The 8,317-nt window shown below is 47.5% G+C and overlaps 2 non-coding genes across 2 annotated transcripts; both read left to right on the plus strand.

Moving 5' to 3' along the window:
* The first annotated feature begins 1,752 nt into the window (after positions 1-1,752).
* On the plus strand, positions 1,753-1,916 carry LOC134899177 (U1 spliceosomal RNA). The gene has a single exon (XR_010172859.1). It is a non-coding gene; the product is annotated as a U1 spliceosomal RNA (small nuclear RNA).
* A 152-nt stretch (positions 1,917-2,068) lies between these two features.
* Positions 2,069-2,231, plus strand: LOC134899296 (U1 spliceosomal RNA). Its single transcript, XR_010172975.1, has one exon. It is a non-coding gene; the product is annotated as a U1 spliceosomal RNA (small nuclear RNA).
* Positions 2,232-8,317: the final 6,086 nt, after the last annotated feature.

An 8,317-nucleotide genomic window follows, 5' to 3' on the forward strand; every position in this document is an offset into this window, starting at 1 on the left:
GCTGGAGGGCCACAGGATGAAGACCCATGTGCTAGAGCCAAGCCGCAGGTACATTGAATGCTAGCAAGCTGAATGTTTAAATCCTTTTTGTTCCGCAGCATTCCAATGCGGAAGATTCCATGGAACCAGAGATTATTCCATTGAGAAGGACATGCTGCCTGGATGACTGCACTGTGCAAATTAAGTCACGGAGCCAGTTGGCTTGTGGGTGGCTCTGGTGACTGGGTGGTTGGGTGGGCGGTGTGTCGGAGGTGGAGCACATGCAAATGAATGTGTATCATCCAGCTAGTGAGAGTGAAAACTCATGCAGGAGTGTGCCTGCTTGTCAGTGGGTTATGCACCTTGCCAGACGTCAAATCTACATGGAGCAGCTGGAGGGGACAAGAGCAGGTTTGCAAAATATAGATAGAAGAGCATATATGCTGGCACATTCTCCATGATTGTGTCAGCTTATGTTTTGGTGCACTGCACTTTCCTCCACTAAGTTTTAGCTATTTTGGTTAAATGCAAGTGTAGTTGCTTCTCGCCCTTTTGGCTGTGATCTTGTATCGTGGTTGAAGAGTCTGCTGGAGGGATTGTTTTCTTCATTGGCGAGAGACTGAAGATATTCCAGGATGGAAGGCTTGGGAACACTATCCGTTTTTAAGTTGTGGAAGAGTTGAAAGACCGGATTGGACTACATTCTATAGTAAAGGATATCTTTGTATTTATTGATCCTCCCTTTATATGTGTCTGTCTTTCAATAAAGCTTCGGGCTTGTGATTCCCTCACCCTCTTACACTCCACACCCATAGCCTTATTAACTGTTGTATTATTGTATTCCATTGAGAAGGACATGCTGCCTGGATGACTACACTGTGCAAATTAAATCACGGAGCCAGTTGGCTTGTGGGTGGCTCTGGTCACTGGGTGGTTGGGTGGGTGGTGTGTCGGAGGTGGAGCACATGCAAATGATTGTGTATCATCCAGCTAGTGAGAGAGAAAACTCATGCAGGAGTGTGCCTGCTTGTCAGTGGGTTATGCACCTTTCCAGACGTCAAATCTACATGGAGCAGCTGGAGAGGACAAGAGCAGGTTTGCAAAATATAGACAGAAGAGCTCTCCAGCCTAGTTTGCTGTCTGTTTCCACTTCTCTTTTCTTGAGCCGCTCCCTTCTATGCCCTTGCGCACTATCCTGACTTCTCCCATCTGCTTACATTGTGCCTTCCAACGCACAATGCGAACTACAGGTAGTGCTGCAGGGCCCACACCCTTTTACTTGCCATACAGAGCAGCTCTGGAGCTGTTACAGTGCCCAGCTTCTGCAAGAAATCAGCTTGAATGCTTCAGGGGCTGGGGCATAGCCAACATGAGCCCCACACCGAAGGAGGGTGGAGGTGTTTAATGCGAACTAGGGGTCATCCAAGCGCCACAAAAGGCCGCCATGCCCTGCATGCCCCTTTTCTCTTTTCATATGCAGACGAGGGTTGAAGCCAACTTTGACCCACTGCTTGGATGACATCACCATATGCAAATCCATCTGCTGCAGGCCTTCCCCCAGGAATGCTTGCACTAGTTGTTGCATTTGGTTTGTTGTTTGGGGGTGCTTCAGTATTAGGCAGCCTTCTGCCCTCCCATGTTCATCTGAAAATATGTGTTCTCCCTGCAGTTGTTGTCCCCAGATGAGAGTTCCCTTGTGCTGCCTCAGTTGAATCTTCTTTACTTGACAGAGATGTGCCTGAGCAGCGGCCCTCCCTAGCCCTATCTCAAATCATACTTATTTTGCATAGGAGATATCATGGTAATGAAGACTGTTATCCCAGGGTGAGGTTCATTCATTGCATTCTGGGTATGCTGACCCCTGTGATTTCCCCAAATGTGGGAAACTCGACTTCATTATTTGTGGTAGTGGGGGACTGTGTTTGTGCTTTCCTCTGGTCAGCTCTGGTAAAAGTCAGATTTATTTGTCTCAGATCTTCCTCTAGCCTTGTTCTTCTTTCGAGAGTTCCCTTGTGCTGACTCAGTTGGATCTCCTTCACTTGACAGGGAAGTGCCCGAGCAGCGACCCTACCCAGCTCTAGCCCAACTCCTACTTACCTGCCAGGTGAGATACTATGATCATGAAGGTGCTTCTCCCAGGGCAAGGCTCACCCATTGCACTCTGGGTGTGCTGCTCTTGCGATTTCCCCAAATGTGGGAAACTTGACTGCATAATTTGTGTTTCCCCTGGTCGGCTCTCGTATAATTCAGATCTCTTTGTCTCAGGTCTCTCTCCAGCCTAGTTTGCTGTCTGTTTCCACTTCTCTTTTCTTGAGCCGCTCCCTTCTATGCCCTTGTGCACTATCCCAGGATAATTATTGTAGCTGGTCTGCGGGTAACAGCTCTCAGATCCACTTCTAGAAAAAATGCAACAATGTAATTTGAGTGACAAACTGCAGAGATGAACCCTTTCTGTGACTGCTGCACAGGGATCACACAAACTCTATTCATAGGGCTGACTTCACTTAGGGGAGATGTTCTCGCCCCGCAAAGAAGTGCGAGTATATACCGCACTTACGGTACCATTGGATTTACAGATATTTTCTTGCAATACACTATGGGGGTCATTCTGAGTTGATTGCTCGCTAGCAGTTTTTAGCAGCCTTAAAACGGTGGAGTTAACATATCTCACGTGGAAGGTGGTCATGTTATTAGCCTTGGCTTCGGCTAGGCGAGTGTCGGAATTAGCGGCTTTGTCACATAAAAGCCCATATTTGGTGTTCCATGTGGATAGAGCGGAATTGCGGACCCATCCTCAATTCCTACCAAAAGTGGTCTCATCTTTTCATATGAACCAACCTATTGTGGTGCCTTTGGCTACGCGTGACTTGGAGGATTCCGAGTTACTTGATGTGGTCAGGGCTTTGAAAATTTACGTGGCCAGGACGGCTAGAGTCAGGAAAACTGAAGCGCTGTTTGTCCTGTATGCAACCAACAAGATTGGTGCCCCTGCTTCAAAGCAGGCTATTGCTCGCTGGATTTGTAACACGATTCAGCAAGCGCATTCTATGGCTGGATTGCAGTTACCGAAATCGGTCTAGGCCCATTCCACGAGGAAAGTGGGCTCTTCTTGGGCGGCTGCCCGAGGGGTCTCGGCACTACAGCTGTGTCAAGCTGCTACTTGGTCAGGTTCAAACACCTTTTCAAAATACTATAAGTTTGATACCCTGGCTGAGGAGGAACTCATGTTTGCTCAATCGGTGCTGCAGAGTCATCCGCACTCTCCCGCCCGTTTTGGAGCTTTGGTATAATCCCCATGTTCCTTACGGAGTCCCCAGCATCCTCTAGGACGTTAGAGAAAATAAGATTTTAAACCTACCGGTAAATCTTTTTCTCGTAGTCCGTAGAGGATGCTGGGCGCCCGTCCCAACTGCGGACTACTTCTGCAATACTTGTATATAGTTATTGCTTCAATAAGGGTTATGTTATAGTTGCATCGGTCCTGCACTGATGCTGCAGTATGTTGTTTTTTCGTACTTATAACTGGGTAGTTTATCACAAGTTATACGGTGTGATTGGTGTGGCTGGTATGAATCTTGCCCTGGATTAACAAAATCCTTTCCTCATACTGTCAGTCTCCTCTGGGCACAGTTTCTCTAACTGTGGCATAGAGGCGCATAGAGGGAGGAGCCAGTGCACACCCAGAACTAAAGTCTTTCTTAAAGTGCCCATGTCTCCTGCGGAGCCCGTCTATCCCCATGGTCCTTACGGAGTCCCCAGCACCCTCTACGGACTACGAGAAAAAGATTTACCGTAGGTTTAAAATCTTATTTTCTACTTTATTCTTTTCTATCCTAGTTTATTACGACCAACTCTCATCCAAGGAGTTTGATATTCTACTACCTGCATGCAATTTAAATTGCTTAAATTGTTTATATGGTTGATTTGTCCTTCACAACCCATAATCTGCAACTTGGATGTACTTGTGTCATTGAAAATCTTATAATAAAAATGTTTATATATTGAAAAAAAAAGTTATAAGACATATGCATTCAATATTTGAAGAAACAAAATAAAATAAAGCTATGTATTGGGTTTCACTAACAAGCACATTGGAAGACTTGACTACTGTTAAAAGACATGTATTACATGGTATAGAGCCACAAACCACAATGTAGTAAAATAAAAACAAACTTACATGTGTATCAAACCTATGTGAGGCTTACATTGATAGTGCAAGATCAACACTCTATCAACTGTGCAAACTAGACTGCACATAAATGCCATAAAATTTATCTGAGATTTTAGTAAATAAGGCCCGTTGCTGTCCGGGTCACACAGCCGTCACGCCCCGCCCCCATACGGTCCGGTCATGTCTGCGTTGTCCTGACTGTGCCCCCAAAATGGCGGCACAACGCCGCTGGCCCGACTCCTCCTGTCCAGTGACCGCCTCTGCCTGTCAATCAGGCAGAGGCGCTCACAGGGCAGAGATGCTGATCGCATCCTGGCATGTGCCGGTGCACTGTGGCACCAGCACACACGCACTTCAGACCTGATCTCCTGTTGTGTGAATATGCACAGCAGGGATCAGGTCTTAATTAGGCCCTATATACAGCTGTCAGTGAAGCAGTAATGTGCTGATGTCAGTGAAGCAGTGATGTGCTGCTGTCAGCGAGGCAGTGATGTGCTGCTGTCAGCGAGGCAGGGATGTGCTGCTATAAGTGAGGCAGGGATGTGCTGCCGTCAATGAGGCAGGGATGTGCTGCCGTCAATGTTGCAGGGATGTGTTGCTGTCAACGTTGCAGGGATGTGCTGCTGTCAGTGAAGCAGGAATGTGCTGCTGCAGTGAGGCAGAGATATGCTGCCCACTATCTCCCTATCACCCCTGCCTGAGTCACACACTTTCCCTGTCACCCCTGCCTCAGTTACCCACTATCTCCCAGTCACCGCTGCCTCAGTCAACCACTATACCTGCGACCCCTGCCTCAGTCACCCACTATCCCTGTCACCCCTGCCTCAGTCACCCACTGTCACCCTATCACCCCTGCTTCAGTCACCCACTATCCCTGTCAACCCTGCCTCAGTCTCTTACTGTCCCTGTCACCCCTGCCACAGTCATCCACTATCTCCCTATCATCCCTGCCTTATTCATTTATTATCCCTGTCACCCACTTTCTTCCCATACTTACCCAACCCCTTCCTATCACCCCTCCCTCAGTAACCCACTATCTCCCTGTCACCCCTGCCTCAGTCAACCACTATCACTGTCACCCCTGCATCAGTCACCCACTATCTCCCAGTCACCCCGGCTTCAGTCACCCACTATCTCCCACTCATACATGCTTCAGTCACCCACTATCTCCCAGTCATCCCTGCCTCAGTCACCTACTGACACCAGTGCAGATATTTCTGCTGCAGCCTCTCCACTCTCCAGCGTGAACGTCCTGACGACTGAGGAAATCCGCTTCCCAGTTGAGGACTCCGGGAATGAACACTGCCGATATTGCTGGCAGATGACGTTCTACCCAACTGAGGATTTTTGATACTTCCAGCTTTGCCATGCAGTTTCGAGTGCCGACTTGATGATTTGTGTACACTACCGTGGTGGCGTTGTCCGATTGTACTTGAACAGGCCTGTTCTGTACTAGAGGCAGGGCCAGTATCAATGAATTGAACACTGCCCACAATTCCAGAATGTTTATCGGGAGGAGAGATTCCTCCCTGGTCCACCGATGGTGAAGGGTCGTCATCACGGCCATGACCTTGGTGAATTTCTGAGGTGCCGTGGCCAAACCAGAAGGCAGGACCTGAAATCCAAAAACTAACCAGGCACAACACTGCTTAGCTTCCAACATCAGATGAGATTGGACATATCCAGTGTGATGCGGCTGTAGATGATTTTTGCTGTTTCTAACTTCTACATCAATGAATAAGTTTCAAAATAGAATGCATCAAGAGAACGGTGTTGGTAGTATAAAACTACCTACAGCACCTGGTATTCCTAGGTGGTCTCACATCCAAGAACAAACCAGGCCTAAGATCAGGTGATATTGGGCATATACAGTGTGGTGTGGCTGTAGATGAGCTTAGTGGTTTCTGTTAGAGTTCTTCTACTTCTAACTACTAGTACATAAATGAATAAGCGGCCGATTTATTAAACCCGGTGAAATTATAATTTGCATGGTGATAAAGTACCAGCCAATCAGCTCCTAATTGCCATGTCACAGGCTGGGTTTGAAAAATGACAGTTAGGAGCTGACTGGCTGGTACTTTATCACCTTGCACTTTATCAGTTCACCAGGCTTAATAGATCTGCCCCAATGTTTCAAAATGGAATGCATCAAGAGAACGGTGTTGGTATTGTAAAAATACACACAGCTCCTGGTATTTCCTGGTGGTCTCCCATCCAAGTACTAAAACCAGGACCAATACTGCTCAGCTTCCATGATCAGGAGAGATTGGGCAAATCCAGTGTGCTGTGGCTGTAGATGAGCTGGTGGTTTCTGTTAGAGCTTTTCTACTTCTAACTTCTGGTACATAAAAGAATACGTGTAAAAATTAAATGTACCAAGAAAAGGGTGTTGGTAGTTTAAAAACACCTAAAGAATCTGATAATACATGGATGGGAGACTGCTTGGTAGTAACAAAGTCCAATACTGCTTTGCTTCAAAGATCAAATGAGATTGGGCATATCCAGTGTGGTGTGGCTTTAGATAAGCTTTGTGGTTTCTGTTAGAGCTCTTCTACTTCTAACTACTGGTACATGGGCCCTCATTCCGAGTTGATCGCTCGGTAATTTTCATCGCATCGCAGTGAAATTCCGCTTAGTACGCATGCGCAATATTCGCACTGCGACTGCGCCAAGTAATTTAACAATGAAGATAGTATTTTTACTCACGGCTTTTTCTTCGCTCCGGCGATCGTAGTGTGATTGACAGGAAATGGGTGTTACTGGGCGGAAACACAGCGTTTTATGGGCGTGTGGATCAAAACGCTACCATTTCCGGAAAAAACGCAGGAGTGGCCGGAGAAACGGGGGAGTGTCTGGGCGAACGCTGGGTGTGTTTGTGACGTCAAACCAGGAACGACAAGCACTGAACTGATCGCAGATGCCGAGTAAGTCTGAAGCTACTCTGAAACTGCTAAGTAGTTTGTAATCGCAATATTGCGAATACATCGTTCGCAATTTTAAGAAGCTAAGATTCACTCCCAGTAGGCGGCGGCTTAGCGTGTGTAACTCTGCTAAAATCGCCTTGCGAGCGATCAACTCGGAATGAGGGCCATTAATGAATATGTATAAGGTTGTAGTTTATCCAATATGCCTTTACTACCTTACCTTACCTCCCCCCCCCTCCCCTCCCCTCCTTATTACTTCCTTTGTTCTCTCCTCCTCGTGTGTGCGTTATTTGTTTTCTCATACGTCCTAGAGGATGCTGGGATCACATTAAGAACCATGGGGTATAGACGGGATCCGCAGGAGACATGGGCACTTTAAGACTTTCAAAGGGTGTGAACTGTCTCCTCCCTCTATGCCCCTCCTCCAGACTCCAGTTTTAGAATTGTGCCCAGTGAGACTGGATGCACTACAGGGGAGCTCTACTGAGTTTCTCTGAAAAGACTTATGTTAGTTTTTCTTATTTTCAGGGAGGCTGCTGGCAACAGTCTCCCTGCTTCGTGGGACTTAGGGGAGAGAAGTATGACCAACTTCTAGTGAGTTCAATGGCTCTACTTCTGGCTGACAGGACACCATTAGCTCCTGAGGGTGCTGATCGCTGGGTACGCCTAGATGCCCACTCCCGTAGCCTGCCGTCACCCCCTTACAGAGCCAGAAGTCAGAAGACAGGCGAGTAGCAGAAGAACAGATGGCATTCTGAGGTACCACGCAGCGAGCGGAATGCTGTGCGCCATGCTCCCACACAAACACAGGCACTGCAGGGTGCAGGGCGTGGGGGGGGGCACCCTGGGCAGCATAAATTCCTCACAAAAGGCTGGCAAAAGTGGACATTAGTACCTGAGCACTGTCCTTACCCCACCAGCGTAATTAATTATTTGTTTCTGAGCGGGACAGAAGCGTGCCATTACAGCGGCGGGGCTTCTTCCTCACCTCACCAGCACATCTATAGAGCGTTACAAGTCTATCACTATAGAGTTTATTATTTCCCAGACTGTGTACTTTTGACGCTGGGTTGTGAGCTGAAAAATCCCATTTGTCCCTCTGACAGATTTACTGTAGGTCTATCCCCCATAAGCCTATGTGTCTGTGGGTACTTGGTACATGTGTGTCAACATGTCGGTGGCTGAATGTTTTTCCCAAGAGGAAACTATATTAGGAATGCAGACATATGATGGTGGCCCTGTT

Source organism: Pseudophryne corroboree, chromosome 3 (genome assembly GCF_028390025.1).
Source record: "Pseudophryne corroboree isolate aPseCor3 chromosome 3, aPseCor3.hap2, whole genome shotgun sequence".
Lineage (NCBI taxonomy): Eukaryota > Metazoa > Chordata > Amphibia > Anura > Myobatrachidae > Pseudophryne > Pseudophryne corroboree.